A 24,039-nucleotide genomic window follows, 5' to 3' on the forward strand; every position below is an offset into this window, starting at 1 on the left:
TTTATTTCTGCTCTAATCTTTATTATTTCCTTCTTCTGAGTTTGGTTTTCATCTGTTCTCTTTTTCTATTTCTTAAGAAATTAAGTTAGGTATTAATTTGAGGTCTTTCTTTTTCCTTAATGTAGGTATTTATCACTATAAACTGCCCTCTTATAACTGCTTTTACTGCATCCCACAAGATTTGACATATTGTATTTTCATTTGTTTCAATATATTTTTTATTTCCTTTTGATTTCTTCTTTCCATTGGTTGTTCAGAAATGTATTATTTAATTTTCATGCATTTGTGAATTTTTCAATTTTCCTACTATTATTTATATCTCCTATTAATGATATCTTCAATATTATTCCATTGTGATAGGAAAAGAAAATTGATATAATTTCTATCTTCTTGAATTTTTTGAGACTTGTTTTGTAGCCTAACGTGATTTATGCTGAAAATGTTTCATGTGTACTTAAGAAGGATGTATAGTCTGCTACTGTTGGATGAAATGTTCTGTAAAAGTCTGTTAGATTCATTTGATCCAGGCTGTGCTCCCTGGGAGAACAGTGCTTCTGGTTGGACTCCATGATTGGGCAGGGCTACATGCTGAGTTCTGCAATTGCTGCTGGTTGCATGGGGCCTCAGGCTGTGCTCCCTGACTGTATGATGCCATTGGCTGGACTCTAGTTCCAGCAGGGCTTCAGGCAGTGTTTTGTAGTCAGACAGGGCTTCGATGTTGAACAAGGTCACTGGCCAGGCTTCCTGGTTGTGTGGGGCCTTTAGCTCTACTTCCCACTTTGATGGAGCTGAAGGCTATTCTTCAAGGTTGAATAGGGTTGCTATCTTGTCTCCTTGCCTGGGCAAGACCACAAGCTGTGCTCAGCAATCAGGCAGGGCCATCATCTTGGCTTTGCTGCAGGATGGTACCATAGGCTGGGCACTGAGTTTTGCTCAGGGTCACCGTTTATGCTCTCTGACTAGGCAGGACCAATGGCTATGCTCAACAGTTGGGCAGGACTGCTGGCTTCACTCTGCCCAAGCAGGACTGTAGAATGGGATTTGTGGCTGCCTGAGTTCTCTATATAGATTTCCTGGCCGAGAGGGACTGCTGTTAGGTGGGGCTGCTAACTTGTTTCCCTGCTCAGATGGGCCACAAGATGTACTCTGAAGTTGCCTGGCATCTCAGGCCAGGCTTCCTGGGGGTAGGGCAGGAGAGTAGGGGACTAGAGGATATGCTAAGCAGTTGGGCAAGGCTTCAAACTTGCCTCTCTGCCCAGGTGGAGTCATAGAATGAGCTCCACTGCCAGTATGGCCTGTTGGCTGGAACCCAAGACAGGCAGACCTGCCAACTGAGCTCCCTGGCCAGATGGGGCCACCATCTCGGCTCTGGAAATTGGCAAAAACCCTGGCTAGGATCTCTGCTTCTGTGCTGCTGCTAGTAGAAATGCAGTTGGCCAAGATCCACGTGTTTGTTTCTGTAAGCCCTGCCTGCCTCCTCTCTCTCAGTCTGATATCCAGTTATCCAGCTGTCAGATTTTCCCAGTGAACCCCAAGGTGCAAGACCCAAGAGGTCTTTCTCAGGAAACATCCTGCAATAATGGGCAAGCTGGAGGTACATCTTGGGCTCTCTTTCTTCCACTGAAAAAACCATAGGCTTCGTGTAGTGCTGTGCCAGCCTGGGGGAGGAGGGTCAGAGTGAAACTACTCTATTACCCTTCTAATGTGGTCTTTCTCTGTCTCTGTGCCCCAAGAGGTGTTTCTGCTTCACCTCAGGTTCTGGGATTTTCACAATGGTGTGTTGTCCATGGGTAGTTGTTAGTTGTTCTTCCTGTGAGAGAGACTGAAGTCAGGAACTACCTATTTTGCCATCTGGATGACATCACTCCTCTTTGGCTTTTTATCTATTCTTTTCTATCAATTTTCTTCTTATTTCATATTCTTCTCATTTCTCCTATCTTTTTTCAAAATTTTTAATCTATTTCTTCATAATTTATCTTTCAACAAGATGTCAAATTGAAAATTTGTTGTGTTTATTTAATAAAAATTTATGTTAATGGTTCTCAATTCCAAGACCAAGTAGTTGTATTTCTTTTATTCAAAAACCTCTCCCTAAAGTTAATTATATTTTGTTTTTGTTTATGTTTGTGGTTTTCCAATGACTTTTTTCTCTGGAAAATCTAAGGTCACCATTCCTAAATACACAGAACAAAGACTTTCTCTCAGGAGCTAAAAGTAAGTAAAAATCAAACATTTTAGAAAATCTTGGAATCGTGACTTTAAAAGCTTAATACTGTTTCTACCACACTTAACCTCTCCTCCTGCCTTTAGGAAAAGTAGATAAATATATAGTCAAAGGAAAAAAGTGAATTAAAAAGTCTTTGATATTTTTCTTAGCTGGCCTATTGGATTACAGAAGGTTTTTTTAGCCTGACCTGTGTTATTTACATATATATGACATAGTGAGTGTGATTGGAGGATATGTCTTTTATGCATGGGGAGCATGGGCCAATATGTGTACAGTGGTTTGAATAATGTTCCTCTAAAACTCATTTCTACCCAGAACCTCAAAATGCAACCTTACTTGGAAAGAGTCTTTACAGATGTAGTTAAGTTTAGGTGAGGCCACATTGGATTCGGTGGATCCTAAATCAAATGACTGGTCTCCTTATAAAACAGAGGAAAGGGCACAGACACACAGACAAAGGCTATGTGAAGATGGAGGCAGAGAATGAAACGATGCAGCTACAAGCCAAAGAATGGCAAAGATTTTCAGAAGCTAGGAAGAATCAGGGAAGGATCCTTCTCTAAGGCCTTCAGAAGGCATACGTGCCTGCTGACACCTTGATTTCAGGCTTCCAGTTTCCAGAACTGTGAAAGTATAGATTTCTGTTGTTTTAATCCACCAAGTTTGTGGTATTTTGTTACCACAGCCCTAGGAAACTAACAATGTGTTCTGCAAGTTTTTTACATCATGCTTTGGAATGTGTGGAAATTGCTCTTAATAACCTTCCTATCCAGACAATATAAATTTATGTTTTGTTTTTTTTTTTACTTCTCAAGTTTACCCAATTAAGTAAACTGAAATTTATTCAGAGTCAGTAATATTTACAGCATATTCCAGTGAGTTATAAATATTTCTTTACATACTCTTTCTGCCAACTAAACTATAACTTCTTTTTGATATGAACTGTATTACTCCACATGTATCTAGAGCCAATCAATAAGTGTTTAAGGAAAAATAAGAGGAAAAGTGGAGAGTAAACAAGAAGGAGAAAGATAGAGGGTAAGGGAGAAAGGAAAGGAAGGAAAAAGAAAGGAAAAATTTATGATGAGAACTTTAATACTGGCACTATTTTACGTGAAGTTTGTCAGAACCACTTGGAAACTTTAAGATAAGTAGGGGGTAATCTCCCCACAAGGAATGAAATAGGATAAAGACCAGAAATGAGTAGAAATATTGAATTATATTAGCAAGAGTAAATATTATTGAATACTCATCATGTGCAAGGTACTGTGTTAAGTACTAGCCATGAGTTATGCTTGAACCTTGCAACAAACTCCTGAGGCAGCTACAGTTGTCACTATAATCAGTGTATCTAAATCCCAAATGTAGAAAATGGCAAGATGGGCATTGAAACCCAAGGCAGCGGTAATTCACAGCCATTTTCTTGATACTTCTATTACATCTCCTAATGCGACCCTAGGAAAGACTCCATCCTTTGTTTCTATGGTCCTCTTACTGGTCTCTTGGATTTGGTCTCCTTTGGTTCTCTCATGCCTGCTTCTGGGCAGACTTTTCCACTGTGGAACTTTTTGCTCTGAACTTCTCCACTCATTTGTTTCTCAACCTCACTGCTAGCAAGACATGGCCCTCCTCATTGGAATTAAACGTGAACAGGAATTTGTTTTCTGAGTCAGTCATGTCTGCAGACACCCAAACCTATTTCCTTCCCAATTCTGATCCTTGGAACTGACAGAGACACTAATGTTAAAACAGTCGGGGCAGCCCTAGCCAAGCAATATCAAACAAGTTATCATAAAAATGGTCCTCAATTTTTTCATGTATCATGAATCTCCTATAAAGAAATCTTTTAACAAATGTAAACATTAGAAGTTCTTTCTTTTCACACTTGGCTCTCCTTCTGAATTCTACAGCAAATTTACATACCTCCAAAATATGCTCATTGTTAAATGGCAAATTCAAACTAGAAAGTTAATTTTACGCATATGTTAAAAAACACTACATTATTCTTTTGATGACACTTAAACTCTATACTGAGCACATCATCTTGGGAAAAAATGATTCTGACAACTATATTCAGACAGAAACCATATTGAAATAACAGATTCTTTGAGAGAAAAACAGCACAGTCTGTGAGCCAAGAAGAGATATGGGGACATATGTATATGTATAACTGATTCACTTTGTTATAAAGCAGAAACTAACACACCATTGTAAAGCAATTATACTCCAATAAAGATGTTTAAAAAAAAAAAGTGGCATCATCGTGTCAAACTAATAAGAGTAATACAAAACTGTGCAGCCATTTTTTGAATGCGATTATATCCAACCTCATTTACTTTAGCAAATTGTTTTTAATCTATTATATAGTGGCTCAAGCTTAAAGGGTATAATGAGATACTGGCTTTAACTCACAGTAACCACTACTATCTCTGAATGTGTATTTTAGGAACAACTTCAAATTTTTCATAAGTAAGTACAAAACCAATTTTCACTTTGAAAATGACTAAACACTCTGGAAACAAAGATATCACCTTTCATTGTGGTTAAACCCAAGTCGAGCAGTTTCCAGGAAGTTTATGATAATCACCCTTTCTTTTTAAGCAGCTACTTATGGTTAATCACTACATCAAGAGAGATTTCAATTCTACTTAAAGTTTAGTTATGTAAATAAGCAAAATGGACAGAGATTAGACAGTTGTTAATTATCATATGAAAATTTTAAATAGAAGTAAATTAGAAAAAAATGTGTATTGCTTATTTGCATTTTCCAAGGGCATATACTGTAGCTTCTCCTGAATCACTTATTATGAGTCTTAATAATTAGCTCCAGTGTAATTAACTGTTAAGTCAAGAAAATGTAACCAGCTTTGCTGATGAGAATTTAAATAGTGCTGTGTTCTCAAGTATGAAACATTGTTTCCTTAAAGTATACTAATACTCTACTTTTCTTCATTTATATTTTCAGTCATACTTATCCATTTTTGGAGAAGTGATAATTTAATTAATTAAAGATCTTAAAATATTAAGTATTAATACTTTTATGGTATAATATATTTTTGTTGTTAAAGTTGTTTATAGATAAAGCTTTTTATTGATAAATTGTTGATGTTAGATATTTTGCAAGGGCCCTTCCAAAACAGTGTATATTGACAAAATTAAAAAGTGGGGTGCTTTGTCTTCTAGATATTTTAAAAGAAAGATAGTGTCATCTATAATAAATAGCAAGAAATAAAAAAATCAAGGAAAAGGGGATAGAAAGATTTCTTAAATAATCTCCAAAATGAATTAGATACATTAAAATTAAAAATGTCTCTTATCAAAAGACACCATTAATATGTGAAAATAAAGAGTAGGAGAAGAGTTCTCTAAGGGTATGGTAAGATGTACAAAGTAATTGCACTTGAACATTTAAAGGATCCATTCAAGTCAACAAAAAAATAGATGACACAATTAAAATAAAAAGCACAGAAGATTTGAATAGGCACTTCATAAAAAAGGACATCCAAATGGTCAGTAAACATAAAAAGATGATCATTAGCTATCAGGAAAATGAAAATTAAAACCACAGAATTATACATATTCACCAGAAAGACAGACAGTTCCACCTATTGGTGAATAACTGTAACACATACAATGCTAGTAGGAATATAAATTCGTACAATACTTTAGAAAAGTGACTGTCACTCTCTACTGAAGTATACTAAATGACTCAGCAATTCCACTCATATAACTAAAAGAAATTCATTCACATAAGTAAAAAATGATGTTTGAGACTGTCAAAGTAGTATTCTTCATGATAGCCCCAACTTTTTAGCAATTCAAATGTCCATCAAAATAAGAATGGATAAATAAGTTTGATTTTATTCCAACAATGAAATGTTATACAGTTATGAGCATGAACAAAGCTATTGCTCCACGTAAAATATGGATGAATTTTACAAACTTAGCACTGAGTGAAAGAAGCCAGGCACAAAAGAGAACGTATATGTATGCTGGTAAGTTCTATTTCTCAGTCTGGGGCTGGTTACATTAGTGTGTTCACATCGTGAAAAGTTACTGAGCTTATGATTTATATACTTTTCTGCATATAATTTATACTTCAATAAAAAGTTAAGAGTAAAATCAAATGGAAAAAGGAAAATATATTCTGCAACAAAAATCAGGTAGCCAAATGGTATTTCAGGGAAAATAAACATAGTAGAAAGGTTCCTTTAGGGTAGATATTGAAATATTGGGATTATTCATGATAATAAGGTCAAACCCAGTCATAAAGAAACTCACACATTTTTTTACATAGCCTTTAGTTTGATAGGCAATAAAGAGGCAGAATAACTTCATGGAAGGTCATAGCTTAAGAATTAAACATACCTAGGAAGGAATCCTAATTCCAAAACTTATTATTAGCTGTATGATTTTAAGCAAGGAGCCATTTAGGCATTAACGAAACTGGGATAATAATATCCACCTTGAAATATTTTGCTAAGGATTAGAGATAAATTTAATTTACAGTTCTTGCCATACAGTATGTGCTCAATATATGACAGCTTAAAAATGGATACCTTACAGATATCATCTTTTATATATGCAAAACAAAGTTCATGTTCAAGGATAAGAATGAACAAATGAAGCCACAGGAACAGGTAGTTTAAAGAAATAAGGGAATAAAAGAAGAGTTTATTATTGGACCACAATATCAGAGAAAATTCTCTTTGTAGTTGTCAGAAAATTATGTCTAATTCAGGTGTCTATGAATTATGAAGGAAAATCCTATAATAATCTAGTAATTAAGTTACTTATTTTCCTACTTTACCACAAATATAAACATTTTTGTTATAGACTTTAAACCACAAAAGAAAAACTAAAATATCATTTGTTGCCTCTTGGGATGTTTATCATTTTATATAACTAGATTTTTAAAACAAAGTACCAGAAAGCTCTTTATTTTACTCACAATTAGGGGAATACGAGCAGTGGTCCTTATAGAAACTTGCACTATGACATGAATGAATCCTGAAAATTCATGAGTAATGTAAATCTATGTAAAGCAAGCAAGCTTTTAAATAACAAAATAAATGAATATGTTAGATGTTGCTCATAATGGTAACCAAGATTTATCATCTACCCGTAGTCTAAGTTGACTTAAACAACTATGAACAATATTACATTTTAAATGGAAGTAATTGTAAAAACTTGTTGTATATTAATCAAATTTAAGAGAAAAACCTAATATGTGGCACATATCAATAATGAAAATTCTGCTGTCTTAGTGTAAAAGCAGCCATAGAAAATATGTAAACAAATGGCTGACCCTCTGTTCCAATAAAATTTTATTTTCCAAAACAGGAGATGGAACATATTTAGCCCACAGGCCATAGTTTACTGACCTCTGCCCTAGGGCATTATGGCCACACAGCTGATGCTGGGTTGCTACCACTTTTGGGTACTGGCCAGTTGGAAGGAGGGATAAAATGAGAAAGGGGATAGTGTCCACTGTCCTAAGGACCATTACTAGAAGTGACACACATGACTTCTTCTCATATTTCACTGGTGAAAATCAATCATATATAGCTGCAGTGAAAGCTAGAAAATGTAATGTTGGGCAGATTTGTGCCTGCTACAGTTCTATTGATGTGGAAAAAGAGTAGAATGAAATTTGGTAGGGATCTAATAGCCTCTCCCACAAGAGGAAAGCCTGATTTCCTTTAACATGCCTGAGTTCCAATGTTAGCTTTGTACTCTACTTAATGTAATATTTATGCAACTTTACCTCTTGTTTCTTTGATATGCTTGTTCATACACTGGGGTAAATAATAGAACCCACTCAGAGATTTATAATGTACATTAAATGTTACCACATTTAAAGAATTTTGAATGCTTTGAGAAAATGCTTCAAAATTGCTGTTATATCACTAGAGGTAATATTAATTTCCACTTAATAGATTGATAAACAGAGGTTCAAATTTGAGTGCATTGTTTAAGACCACATATCTAATAGGTGGCTGACCAAAGATGAAACCAGGTCTTTCTGATTTCATACTTTCACTACACTAAACACTGAGCACAGAAAAAGGACACCAATGGAACAAGAATGTGTGCAATTTTAAAAAGATAGATGATACAGAATATTTGCATGTTGATTGGTTGACCCAATAGGAAGGAAAATATTGATGACAGGGGAGTGGAGAGAGGGTAATTCCAGAGGAATTCCTTCTTGAATAGGCAAGGAGGTTGTGATCAAATCCATAAGTACAGGTCTCGACCATAGGTAGGCACAAAAATGTCCATAGTTGCAAGCAGGAGGAGAAAGTACATGGGTATAGGTGTAGGTGGGTTAATATGGTGTCGTGTCCAGTGGTGGTAGCATAAGAAAGATCCCTTCTAATGGCTTTTATTTTTCTCTAGCTTTATAGAGTTATAATTGACAAATAAAATTTTAAGATATTTAAAGTGTACTAATTGATTTGATATACCTACACATCATGAAAAAATTTACCCCATTGATTTAATTAATGCATTATTTATTTATTTATCTATTTATTTTGGTGAGAACATTTAAGTTCTACTCTCTTGGGAAATTTCAATTATACAATACAGTGTTATCAACTGTAATTACCATGTTATGCATTAGATCCTCAAAACCTTATTCATTTTATAACTGAAAGTTTGTACCTTTCCATCAACTTTTTCCTATTTCTGGTATCCCTCATCCCCTGGCAATCACTTTTCTACTCACTTGTTTTTTTGTTGTTTTTTTTTTGTTTTTACATTCCACATATAAGTGATACCATGCCATATTTGTTTTCTCTGTATGGTTTTTTTTATACAATATAATACCTTCCAGTTTCATCCATGCTGTTGCAAGTGACAGAATTTCCTTCTTTTTTAATTTTTATTTATTTATTTATTTTAAATTTTATTTATTTATACTTGGCTGCGTTGGGTCTTTGTTGCTGCGCGCAGCTTCCTCTAGCTGCGGCGAGCAGGGGCCACTCCTCGTTGCGGTGTGTGGGCTTCTCATTGTGGTGGCCTCTCCCATTGTGGAGCACGGGCTCTAGGCACACGGGCTTCAGGAGTTGTGGCACGCAGGCTCTAGAGTGCAGGCTCAGTAGTTGTGGCACTGGGCTTAGTTGCTCTGCGGCATGTGGGATCTTCCTGGACCAGGGCTCGAACCCGTGTCCCCTGCATTGGCAGGCGGATTCCCAACCACTGCGCCACCAGGGAAGCCCTCCTTCTTTTTTTAGAGTTGAGTAATATTCCATTGTGTGTGTGTATGTATGTGTGTGAAATTTCTTTTATCCATTTATTCATTGATAGACACTTAGGTTTTTTCCATACCTAGGCTATTGTGAATAGTGCTACTATAAACGTGGGAGTACACATATCTCTTCAAGATAATGATTTTATTTCCTTTGGATGTATACCCAGAAGTGGGATTAATGAATCATATGGTAGTTCTATTTTAATTTCTTGAGGAAACTCCATATTGTTTTCCATAGTGCTGTACCAATTTATATTCCTACCAACAGTGTACAAAGGTTCCTTTTTTCTACATGCTTGTCAGCACGTATCTCTTGTTTTTTTTTTTTTATAATAGACATCCTAACAGGTATGGGATAATATATCATTGTGGTATTGATTTGCATTTCCCTGATGATTAGTGAAATTAAGCACTTCTCATTACCTGTTGGCCATTTCTATGTCTTCTTAGGAAAATTGTCTTTTTTAGATCCCTTGCCATTTTTTCATTGATTATTTATTTTTTTGCTATTGAGTTGTATGAGATCATTGTATATTTTAAATATTAACACTTTATCAGATATTTGTGGCTGCAAATATTATTTCTCATTCTATAGGTTGCATTTTAATTTTGTTGATTATTTCCTTTGCTGTACAGAAGCCTTTTAGTTGGTTGAAGTCCCACTTGTCTATTTTTCTCTCTTGTTGGCTTAGTTTTTTGTGTCAAATTCAAAAATTCATTGCTAAAACCAAAGTCAAGGAGCTTACTTATTATGTTTTCTACTAGAAATTTTATAGTTTCAAGTCTTTCATTCAAGTCTTTATTCCAATTTGAGTTGCTTTTTGTGTATGGTGTAAGATGGGGCCTAATACCTTTTTTAAAATTTTTGCATGTGGATATCCAGTTTTCTCAATGTCATCTGTTGAAGAGACTATTCTTTCCCCATTGTATATTCTTCTCAAAAATTAATTGATCATATATGCATGAATTTATTTCTGGGCTGTCTATTATGTTCCATTGTTCTATGTAACAGTTTTTAAGCCAATGCCTCACTCTTTTGTTTTGTTTTGCTTTGATTTGTTGTGTTTTTGGTTGTTGTTTATGTACCTGTTACCACCTTTACTTACCTTTTTGTTTACTATAGCTTTTAATAGAGTTTGAAATCAGAAAGTTTGATGCCTTCAACTTTGTTCCTCTTTCTCAAGATTGCTTTGGCTATTTGGGAGTTTTGTGGCTCCATAAAATTTTAGGAGTATTTTTTCTATTTATATGAAAAATGTCATTGGAATTTTGATAGGAATTACATTGAATCTGTAGATTGCTTTGGTTAGTATGGACATTTTAACATTAGTAATTCTTCTAATCCATGAACACAGTATCATTCTCTGTGTCTTCAATTTATTTCATCAATATTTTATAGTTTTCAGTGTACAGATTTTTCACCTTCTTGGTTAAATTGTTTCCTAAGTATTTTATTCTCTTTGATGCTATTGTAAATGAGATTGTTTTCTTAATTTTTCTTTTTGATAGTTTGTTGTTTTGTATGTTGATTTTGTATTCTGAAATTTTACTGAAATTGTTAATTAGTTCTAAATTTTTTGGTGGAATCTTTAGAGTTTTTTATATATAAGATCATGTCATCTGCAAATAGAGACAATTTTACTTCCTCCTTTCTGATTTGAATGCCTTTTATTTATTTTTCTTGCCTAACTGCTCTGGCTAAGACTTCCAGTACTAAGACTTCCAGTACTTTTATGTTGAATAAAAGTGATGAGAGTGGGCATCCTTGTCTTGGGTCCTAATCTTAGAAGGAAAGCTTTCAGCTTTTCACTGTTGAGTATGATGTTAGCTGTGGGCTTATCGCACATGGCCTGTATTATATTGAGGTACATTCCTTCTATACTTAATTTGTTGAGAGTTTTTATCGTGAATGTATGTTTAATTTTGTCAAATTTTTTCTACATGTATTCAAATAATCATGATTTTAATTTTTTATTTTGTTAAAGTGATGTGCTACATTTGTTGATTTACTGATGTTAAATCATCCTTGCATCCCTGGAATAAATGACAAATCACTGTGTAAGCTTTTATTTGCTTAGTAAACTAGAAACCAGGGTCAGAGTGTGGAGAAAGGAGCAGTGTTAGAGGTGTGAGAAAATGGTGTTAAAGAATTTTCTCTGAGGGTGGAAGTATATTTAGACAAAAGAAATGTAGAAAGAATCTAGGCAGCATTACATGCCAAGTAATTGGTCACATTTTTAAAGAACATAGCATCAATATAGTTTTCTGTTTTTCCCCACCCAAGTCAGCTGCCAAAATGCAAATGTGGGATAGATAGATAATTGGGTTTAACCAGGTTTGGGGTTTCCATTTCACAAATGGAGCTGGAGTGCATGCAAGAGGAATTAGTCTAAAGATGGACTACAGAAACCATGCTGAGAATATGGAAGAGTGAAAAAGAGAGACAAGCTAGTAGAATCAAATGAAGTTTTATTTAGGATCTAATGAGGTCAAAGAATTTACTAGTTGGGGAAGAAGAGGGAGTACACTGGAAAGACAAGGAGTTGTATTCAGATAAGGAGATGTTGAAACTGAGATGATGGAAGAGGTTGATATTGACAGTATCTGTGGTATCTATGGTTTTAGCAGTGAAGACTGAGGAAATGTGGCAGATAAGATCAGATAGAGAGGTGATCAAGAAACCAGGAGGAGGTCAAAAACTATTGGAAAAAGGTGATCTAAATACATGGATATTGAAATTGCCAATAATTAGACAAGAGAGGTATTGGAGAGAATAACAGTAAATAAGGTGCTAAAATATTCAAGGAATTAGAAGAAGTGATCAGTGGATTTGCAGATGATTGCAACAAGGAGGGATTGCAACTATAGACTGATGGTAATAACTATATTGTAATTATGATTTTGTCATTTGGGCTTTCTCTTTGTTTATTTTTCAAGTATTCAGTGAATAAGAATAATTTAGTATAACAGTGATTTTCATAATTGAAAACAATAGACAGGAAGGTCTATGGAGTTCAAGATTTCCTATAGTTTAAAAAAAGTCACAATAAAAGTAATTAAGTCTATCTAATGAGAGAAGATGCATTTGAAAATCAAGCTAACTAATTGACCTTCCTTTAAGAAATGTTTTGATAATTACAAGTAAATTGCTTAAAAAATACACTGGTCTCAACTAAATTTTAGTGACCAAGATCAGCACAGAATCCCTGAAGATGAGTAGTAATAAAAACAAATGATTATTTATGAAAATGTCACATCATATGCAAACATATGGCAATGGACCTTGCATGTGCAAACATTAGTTCTTTGTAACTATAGCTAAGAAATCTACCACATTTAATGCTTGTGGAGCTCAATGTAAATCCAACTAGCACAACTATATAAACATTAAATAACATTATACAAGGAATAAATTTGGTGATCAGCAAAATCATATAAGAGTTAGAAAACACTAAGTTACCATTTGGAGAAAATGATTCTGATTTATAATGCTTATGTTTAGTGTTTCAGCACACTTAGGCTCTGTATATATATCACTAAAACATGAGGTTATTTTAATAGACCAAAGAGCCGGTTTGGCTACATTTTAAACTGAATTTCTAAATTTACTTAGTTACAGACTTAACAAAACCATAAAGTAGAAAAAGGATTATTATTTCTATCTCTATGTACTTAAGGAGCAGAAAGGCTTAGGAAATCATGTTTATATAATAAAGCGAGCAGAAGAGGCAAATCTGAGGATCCGTGGTATTTGTAATGTCCTGAGACGACAGAAAAATAAGGAGTTAGACCTGGAGGCTCAGGTCAGGAGCACAGGAAAGCCTAAGTGACATAACTAAGGCAGGGTGGGAGTTTTTATGCCAGCCACAAAAATTGGTACATAACCGTGCCCAGAATGGATTCCCTAAAGTCAAAGGAATTCAAGGGTCTGGCTTTACTGTTCCATCTTGTACAATGAAGCTGGGGTGGCATGTACTACTAAAAGTAAATAATATTTTTATTAAGCTGGGAACACTTTAGGACTTAGGTATTTAGAGTCCATCCTTTCCATATATGGCTTTTCTTCTAAATCGTTCCTGGCTCCCTGATATTTATGAGAGGGTTAACCACTCTTTCAAGCCTTGCTTCTTTTAGTAAGGAAGGAGAGTAGCAATTCAGAGAAAAGTGATTAAACTCTGCTTTTACCTTGATCAATATTTTTTGAAAGAGCTTTATTGAGATGTAGTACTTAACTCATGATTCATCCATTTAAAGTATATGACTAAGTGGTTTTTAGTATATTCACAGTTGTGCAGTGATTTTAGATATTTAAGTCAATTCCCAAGGAAACCAGGTATTCATTAGCAGTCTATCACCATTATTCCCACCCTCAGCTCGTCAATCACTAATCTACTTTTTGCTATATAGATTTACTTATTCTGGCCATTTTATAGAAATGGGATTGAAAAAGTTCTCTTCTATTCCCAGTTTGTTGAGTATTATTATTATTATTTTTTTTATGAAAGGTGTTGGAATTTGTGACATATTTTCTATGTACCTATTGATATGATCATGTTGTTGTTCTTTATTCCCGTTAACCAAAATTTTCAGAAATGAAGATCTGATTGAGATAAACAGGCATTTATTTAGGGTTTGTTAGTACTGCAGCCTGGGAAACACAGATTCAAGAGGCACTTAAATTGTGTTATGCTGGACTACAAAATAGAGGACGCTTATACAGGCAAAACTCACAAAGCCACAGTTAGTTACATAAGCTGTTTGTCAAGAATTATGACTGGGACTGGCAAGAAGTAAGGGTGCTTATTAAGCAGAGATTGTTTGGGGTCCAAAAAGTTACATAGATGCAGTGGGGGGTGAGATGGGGAACTTTGAGACCACAGGGTTGCAGCTAGGAGACATTGTTCTAAAATGGCTGGTGGAGTCTTTGTTTGGTACAGTTCAGAATGTTCACATTCTCAGTGGTGCAGAAACATTTCTGAGACCAGATGCTCAATGGCCACCTGACTACATTCATATGCCTAAACTATGATTATTCCACTGTGATTTTCAATTTGTCATCATTCCATTTCTATGGTGTATTACATTGATGGATTTTTGGGTGTTAAAACAACCTTGCATTCCTGAGATTACTCCTACTTGGTTATGGTATATAATTCTTTTCATATGTATATAAATTTTGATTCCTACTATTTTATTGAGGATTTTTATATCTATAGTCATAAAAGATATTGGTCTGTAGTTTTCTTTTCTTTGTCTAGTTTTGGAATCAGGTTAATACTGGCCTTATACAGTAAGTTGGAAAATATTTTCTTCTCTGCTATTTTTGGAGAAGAATAGGTGAAGGATTAGTGTAAATTCTTTAACTTTTTGCTAAGAGTCATCAGTGAAGCCATCTGAATCTGGATTTTTCTTTGTGGGAATTTTAAAATTATGAAATCAATCTCTTTTGTTTTTATACATTTATTCTTACTTTCCTCTAGAGTCAGTTTTAGTAGTTTGCATTTTCCTAGGAATTTATCACCTTCATCTAAGCGACCTAATTTTTTGGTATACAAATGTTCATAGTGTTGCCTCATAATGCTTTTTATTTTTGTAAGTTTGGTAGTGACTTTCCTCCTTCATTCCTTATTTTAGTAATTGACCACCCCCCTTCTCATTGTAGCTAAAGGTTTGTCAATTTTGTTAGTTTTTACAAAAAACCAACTTTTGGCCTCCTTTATATTCTCTATTGTTTTTCTATTATCTGCACATTTCTGTTTGTTTGGCTTATTATTTCCTTTGTTTGGCTTCTTTGGTCTAAGGTTTCTCTTCCTTTTCTAGTTTCTTAAGGTGGCAGTTAAGGTTATTTGTTTTAGAAATTTCCTCTTTTGATATTAGTGTTCGTGGCTATATATTTCCCTTTGAGCACTCCTTTCACTGTATCTCATACGTTACGGTATTTCATGTTTTTGTTTCCATTTATCTTAAAGTATTTTCTAAATTCACTTGTGGTATCTTCTTTGATTTGTTGATTACTTAGTAGCATATTGCTTATTTTCTACATATTTGTGAGTTTCCAAAGTTTCTTTTTGTTATTAATTTCTAAAGTCACTCCATTGCTTTTGGAGAATGTACTTTGTATGATTCCAATCTTTTCAAATTTATTGAGGCTTGTAGTATAGCCTTGAATATGGCTTATCCTAGAGAGTGTTTCCTGTGTGCTAGAGAAGAACATGCACTCAGCTATTGTTAGGTGGGTTGTTGTATAGATATTTGTAAGGTCTAGTTGGTTTATAGTGTAGTTCAGGAATTTTATTTCCTCATTGATCTTCTGTCTAGCTTTTTTATATTTTTGAAAGTGGGATATTGAAGTCTTCAACTACTATTGTTAAATTGTATTTCCCTACAATTCTGTCAGTTTTTCCTTCATATACTCTTATTAGATGCATACACATTTATAACCAATAGATCTTCCTACTAGACTGATTACTTTATCATCATAAAATTCACCTTGTTATTTCTAATAACATTTTTCTGTTTTACAGTCTTTTATACGATATTAGAGTCACTCCAGCTCGTTAATCATTATTATTCATACGGTACAATTCTTTCTTTCTATCTTTTACTTTCAATCTATTTGTTTCTTGAATCTAAAATGTGTCTTGGGTGGACAGCATCAAGTTGGATCTTGTTAGTTTTTTTTTAAATTAGTGTGACAATTTTGACAATTTCTGCCTTTTGATTTATATAATCCATTCACATTTAATGTTACTGATATGGTTGAATTTATGTCTATCATTTTGATTTTTGTTTTCTATATTTCCCCTATCTTTTTTGTTCCTCTGTTCCATCTTTACTGACTTCTTTCACATGAGAATATTTTCTAGTATAATTATTAACTCATTTAATGATTGCTTTTAATTTTGTTATTCTATTTTTATTCTAATAAACTTTTTTAAAGAAACTTTTTATATTTACAGAAAACAATGTGAAGATAGTACAGAGTTCCCAAATACCCCACACCCAGTTTTTTCTATTATTAATATCTTACATTAGTATGGTACATTTGTCACAATTAGTGAACCAATTGTGATGCTTTATTATTAACTAAGTACATACTTTATTAAAGTTTCCTTAATTTTTACATAATTTTTCTTCTGTTCCAAGACCCCATCCAGAATATAACATTATATTTTTCATATATTCTAGGCTACTCTTTGTTTTCACAATTTCTCAGACTTTCCTTATTTTTGATGACCTGACAAATTTTGAGGATTACTTATCAGGCATTTTGTAGAAAGTTCTTCCAGTGGGAATTTTCATCCCATCATATCAAAGTCCATACTATCAACATGACTTATCACTCTTGATGTTGACCTTCATCACCTTGCTGAGGTTGTCAGGTTTCTCCACTTTGTAAAGTTACTCTTTTCTCATCTTTCTATACTGTACCCCTTGGAAGGAGGTTACCATGTGCAACTCACATTTACATGGGAATATTGTTCAATATCCTTGAGGTCAAAATATTTACATAAATTATTTGGAATTTTTCTACATGGAATATTTGTTTCCTCTTTGCCATTTATTTATTTATTCAATAATTTATTTATATCAGGAAGGGCTCATGAATATTTATATATACTTTGCTGTAATCCAATTAGTTTTGTTATTCTAAGTGTTTTAGCTTGGCCCTTAGGAGCTCTTTTAGTTGACTCCTGTGTCCCCTTGACAAATTCCATCATTATAGGGTTTGTTCGTGGTGTTGATAGCAGTGGTAGTTTTAGCTCTCTCTTACTTTATGGCACTACAAGATGCTGCAGGCTCATCTTGCATATTTCCTTCCCCAGTCCTAAAATAAACCATTTTTCTAAGGAACCATAGTGCTTTTTATTGGAAAATAGTATTAGAAATCATAACCCGCATGCCAGGTGCACTCAATACTAGTAGGGTATTGTTATTTTTAGGCCCTCTCAGTTGACAAAGCAAAGAAATGTGTTTTGGTACTAACCTGTGGATGTGTGCATATCTATAAATATTTCTGTATGTAACCATTTGTATCTACATTAAGCTAAACATGAATTTATATTAAAGTCTCTAACTCTAATCCATTATGATACAGATCATTCTAATCTTCTCTTCTTGCATATCTGTAAACTCCCACTTATAACAATTAGAAACCTGACTCCCACTGTCTATTCACTTGAAAGTTCATTCTATTATACAAATATAGCAGTATTAATTGTATATTTTTTGCTGTTATATGATTAAAAGTTCACAGTTTCCCCTTAAAATAAGTATCACCATTCCCATTTTTCAGGTAAGAAAACTGAGGCTCAGGGAACTTAATTCATTTGCCAGAGGTGCAGTGTTTATGAAGTTAGAAGTGGGATTTACACCTAGAAATAGCTTATTACAAAATCTACCAAGAACTTCAACCTCCCGCTATTGGGAATATGGCTATGTTTCTAGTTACTGGTTAATGAAATTTCATGTGTGTACCATTTTAATGGAGTAAGGTCTGGAATGAAGAGCCTCTACCTCAATGAGCAACAATCTGGGAAACGTTAAAAATGTCTCTCTCAGCTACAAACATGAAGTAAGGATATCTTGGAAGAGAGAAGCAAGTGGAGTCAGGAGGGGATTAGGTAGACCTGAGGGGATTAGTAGAGAAGGCAAGTCGATCAAGAGAGAAAGATCTAAATATACTGTTCAGTGTGAGAAACCAAATAGGCTTAGTTCTATTAGGTAAATCATATGAAATAGCTGACATTTGACTCTTTTCGACTTATAAAAACAACAATTTCATTTGGTTCAACCCATACATTCCTGCCAAAACCTGGGGGGAAAAAGGGCCATTTTTCTCTTTTACAACTAATCAGTAGATAAAGATAGAACAGATGAGATTGCTTTCCAGAAAGTGATAGCCATTTTATATCTTGTTCCCCTATCCTTATTTAACCCTAAGGATAATAATCTTAACAAAATTTTCTCTTTAAAATATAGATTTTCCTTCAAAGGACTTTGCTGCCCCACCCAGCCTTCTCCCCTTGACTGGGCGGCCCATCCCATGGTCTGCATCCTATGGTCAAGTCTTTTCCCTGACTTGTGGCCACCCCAGATCCAGTGCTGCACTATGCGCAGGGCCAGAGCATTGTCTCAGCTTGGGCTGGAGTACAGGGCGAGGAGCCTTGGGAAGCTCAGCACCAACTACAGCAGACCTCTCTCCAGCCTGCCTCAGGGGCAAGCCTGCGCTTGAGCACTCCTCACAAGCAGAGTCCAGGCTTCCCACAGCCCTTCTATTAGTCCCAGCTGTTCTCCAACCAGCCAGAGGGGCTTGTCTCCTAATGTGTAGGACCTCAGGACTGGGGTGTCCAATTTATGGCTTTTTCCGCTCATTCCCCAGAGCAGGTGTCTACCCCCCTTGTTATCTCCCATTTCTTCTGAGTCCCCTCCCAAGGGCACAGGTACCGACCCAATAGCTTTTCTTGTCTTCCTACCCAATTACCTGTATATCTTTCTTATAGCCTTGGTTGTAGAGTCCTGCCAGTTTCCAGTTAGTTTTCAATGAGAATTTTTCCACATGTAGATGTAGTTTTGATGTGTTCATGGGGGAAGGTGGGCTCCATGTTCTCTTATTCAACCAACTTGATTCAAACCCTCAACCAGTGTCTTTTGATGCATGAATGGATAAAGAAAATGTGATGGATATACATATAATGAAATATTATTCAGTCATTCAAAATAAAGAAATCCTGCCATTTGTGACAACATGGATGAAGCTCGAGGGTGTTAGGCTAAGTGAAGAAAGTCAGATAAAAAATACTGTGTGATCTCACTTACATGTGGAATTTAAAGATTGATCTTTAGAAACAGAGAATAGATTGAAGGTTGTCAGGAGCTGGGGGTGGGAGAAATGAATGATGGTAGTCCAAGGGTACAGATTTCCAGTTAGTTATAAGATGGGTAAGCTCAAAGGATCTAATGTATAGCCTGGTGACTATAGTTAACAATACTATGTTGTATATTTATAAGTTGCTAAGAGAGTAGATTTTAAATGTATTCAGCTCATCCCACCCTATAAAATAACTAAGTGAGGTAATAGATATGTTATTTAACTTTATTTTTATAATCATTTTGCAGTATTTTTGATTTGATATCATCACATTGTATATCATGAACTTACACAATTTTATGTCAATTATACATCAATAAAGCTGGAAAAAAGAATGAGAGCTTGGTATGAAAGAGAAAGACAGAAAGGTAGAGAAATAGAGAAAGAACTCTTTTTTTTGAGGTTTCCATAATAACTTCTTCCCTACTCCCTAACATCCTGACCATTTAACTACACTTTCTCCATAAACCTCAGTTCCCTGGACCACAGAGATGCTGAGACCACAGCAAGATTCAACACATCTGACAAATGTGACTTCTGGATTTTGTCCAGGCCATTTTAAGAGGAGCTCCTATTTCTCTTAAGAATTCCTTTATTGTGTGGAGAACATCTCTGAGTCATTTATCAAGAGTTGGTTCTGTACAGCTGAAATTTCTTCTGCTATGTTTGCATTTGTCTCCATTTTTCTTCACAAATAAAAGTAAGGAATTCCAAATGAAACATTTGGAAAATTTCCCATGAGACTCTGGATTTTTCTACCTGTTTTGTTAAGTAATAGTGATTTTTACAATCAGTGAAATGGATGTACCCCTTTTTTCTAAAGTGAAGAACAGTGCCTATGATATTAATTACTTATATCATCATCATTTACTGAAATATTCTTTCAATATTTATTGATGTTTACTTAGTGGCAGACAGTTCAGAAGTACTACTTTTTCTCCCAATCTGTATATGACATATAAAAGCATGTATGCTGGACAATTTTTTAATTGCATTGTGATTCTTAGTTAAAAAACATGCCATCTGCTTTGATGATTGCCTGGTTTTAGCAAGAAATTATAGGATCCAATATGAGCCTTCACAGAGTTTATGGGAGAGGTATAAAATGGTATTGTCATTTTCACTGAAAATTAATGTGATCTTTAGAGCAAGATATTGTAGTACTAGCTCTGCATTGCAAAATAGGGCATTTACACACAGATGCAGACTCTAAAAACAACTAGCCTCAAGGTTAAACAACATGGTGATGCTAAAGAAATACAGCAACTGTTATGGAGTACCGCTTGGGGGAAAAAATAAATGCTATACTTCACAGGGAGTGACCTGTTGACCCATGTTCTCATTGAGAACAGAAAGGGATCAATTGCCAACTGCTAATTATGCTTCTCTGGGTATTTTTCCAAGAAAGGATAAATGATCACTAAGTGACTACAGTTCAGAAGAACAAAATACCTTTGGTATTGTCAATTCATAAATTCAAAATTGTTTGGCGTTAGAGTATATATGTTAGAGCTCAGAATGTTTGTCTAAACTTTACTATATCCATATCTTTAAAAACTGTCAGATGCCCCACTCTTATTTCTACTTAATATCAAACATAGGAGTGCAGATTTTTCAAAGTAATAATATAATATTCTTACATATTAGTCACTGAAGCCCAAGAAAATCCCTTTGAAGTGAATGTAATGTTAATACTTAATTTTCATGTCAAATACTATAATTAGGACTAAGTATGGATTACAAGAGACTGTTGTGCTGAGTAAGGCCCACTTCTTCAGTGTCCTTTGTAGTACTCCTTGGCCTTGTGTTCTCTGATCCAACCCTTTGAGCTATCCTGACCCTGTAACTAGGATAGGAGGTGAGGTGATTCTGCTGTTTCTATAGCATGTGGATTTCCAATATCAGGACAGTCATTAAATTTATCACAGTTGTTTCTCTATTTTCTTCTCTAAACAAACATAGTAGCCAAAGCTTAATCTTATTAGTTCTGTAATCCTGACCCAAGGGCAATGTCTTTCCATAGTACCTGTCTAATAAATATTTTCTAGATGAATGAATATACTAGTAAATACCAGAATAGTTACTAAAGCACACTCCATCATTGTGTATTGAGCCTTATTTTTCATACATCTAATTATTAAAAGCTGTTAACCTAGATTTGTCTTAAGCAACATTTTACTTTTATTAAAAGTGCCTTTTAAAAAAAAAAACTACAAAGTTCTTGTAGTATAATTAAAAGAATACATAATAATTTATAACATAGAAGCTTAGTATTCATGCTTTATTGTTTTAGATTAGCAATAAATTTGCCTTGGATGGGAATCATCATATTGTTTCATTAAAGTGTAAGGGATTTCAGCAAGAGAGCTGGTTACTCTTGTTAAGTATTAATCTCAGATTTTCTTTGACATTAGAAAATGTTAATGTTTGGATACAATATAATATTGAGTTTTCTTTTTACACCAGTTAAAAAACCAAAATTGCTTCAAATTTATACACTCAAAAATGTTTAAAAATTAATTATACTTTTTGTTTCTAGCTTTTTATGTTTTAATTATCCAGGATTTCCCCCACCCATTTCACTCATTGTAGTCTTGGCTTATTGGAGTGCTCCAAATTAGGAGAAAACCCTTTGAATAACAAAATATGTATGTATTTTATTGGTCATTTTTGTAGACGGCCTTCTAAAATGGTTCCTGATGATTTGCATCTCCTGTTCTCCACACCCTTGAATAATTCTTTTCCTTTAAGTGTGAGCTGGACCTAGTAACTTGCTTCTAATAAATGAAATATGGAAAAAGTGATGTGTTATCTTTTTCAAGATTAGATTATAAAAGACAGATTTCTGTGCTGATGTCTGCCTGTCTGTCTATCTGTCCCTCTTTCTCTGAACTTTCTCATGTGCTTGCTCTGATGAAGCAATCTGGTGAAACCTATGTGTTAAGGAACAGAGGAAGGCCTCTGGGCAATTGCCAGAGAGGAACTGAGGCCCTCAATTCAATAGCCCATGAAGAACTGAATCATACCAAAAACCATGTGAGTGAGCTTAGGAGTGAGTCTTTCCCCAGTAGAGTCTTCAGCAAGTACCTTGATTGCAGCCTTGTGAGATACCCTAAAGCAGGAGACTCATTTAAGTGATGCCAGGCTCTTGAATCTCAGAAATTATGAGATAATAAATGTGTGTTTTTTTAAGTTGCTAAGTTTTGTGGCAGTCTGTCAGAAAGCAATAAATAACTAATACAACCATGTATCAAACTTCATTCATAGATGTCACATAATATCCAGAATCAAATCCAATTCAAAAGAGAGATTTTCACAAAACTTAGGAGTTCTAAAACAACATTACATTCCCCAAAAAGGTTAATTCCTTTCCAGCATAAAATCATCACTGTCTATACCCAGACTGGAGTTATAGAGGGGATTGAGAGAAATTTATCGAGAGATACAACTTGCTGCTTAAATGGATCATTGTAATTCATTAATTAAAATATACTCTTGTAACCCATAAGAATATTGACTCTATTACTAATTTCAGTGCCCATTCCTAAACTTCACAAAGCCCAAATTTATATATCTTATAGAGTGATGCACACTTGCTTCACCTTCCCAAACTGTGATCATCATTTAAAACTGTTTAAGTTTTAAATTTTCCTCCTTTTAAGGCTCATGGTAGGATTGTACTTTCAATTTAACCAGTGAAATCTGTATTACTTTCTGGAAGAATTGTCTTATTTGCCAGTATAAAGAGATGTGTCAGTCTCTTTAAACTGATTGTGGAAACATATGTAAGAGGGAGCCTTTGATAACCTGGCTCCCTGAGCGACTACAGTGGGCAACAACCATTGTTAACTCATAATGGACATACTGTGAGAGCAAAACATGAATTAATTTTGTGATAAGAGACTGATAGGTAATTCATGTTGTTACTGTAGCATAACCAGAATTACCCAGACTAATTTATGCTGGAGGTTAAATTGGTTCCATCAGTTCAAATATGGAGCCATGTTTGTTTTGCAAACTGATTTTTTTGTTGTTGTTTTGGCTCTTCAACTCAGAACCTAGGAAAGATTTTAGGCAGATAGGTAGCTATTCAAAGTTATCTTGTCTTAAGTTTCTTCCTAAAAGCTAATAGGGGAATAAGTAGTGCCTGAAAATTTTTTAGTCCCTCTGAGTTCTTTGTTAATTTCATTTTAATATTAGACTATTACATGAGTATTAATATTATTGTCCACGTTTTTGTGAAAATTAGTTTATATTGTGAAAATTAGTTTATAATGTAATAGATTAAGAGTAATGAACGTAATATGTGGCAGTTTTACTTTGGGGATTATCCCAAAGGCTGAATCAGTCATGGTGTTCCAGTAAGTTTCTGGTTCCTCTCCTGAATCATCATTTTTAACTCTGTGGACCTTCTAATATTTGCAAACACATACCCAGTTATATCCCCCATCTTAAAATACAATAAAATAAAACCTCGACTACCTTTCTACTTCCAGCTGTAGTCCTGCTCATCTCTTTCCTTGTAAAGCAAACTCCTTGAAGAAGTAGTCTGTTCCACTGCTCCAATTGCTCTCCATTCTTTCTTTTTTGAACCCGGTCCAATCCTGCAAAAATGTTCTTGTCAGTATTACTTGATCACTTCCCCCACAGCCTGCTTCTCTCTCAGATTTTCACACCTTAGTT

Source organism: Eubalaena glacialis, chromosome 6, assembly GCF_028564815.1.
Source record: "Eubalaena glacialis isolate mEubGla1 chromosome 6, mEubGla1.1.hap2.+ XY, whole genome shotgun sequence".
In the NCBI taxonomy this organism is placed as follows: Eukaryota; Metazoa; Chordata; class Mammalia; order Artiodactyla; family Balaenidae; genus Eubalaena; species Eubalaena glacialis.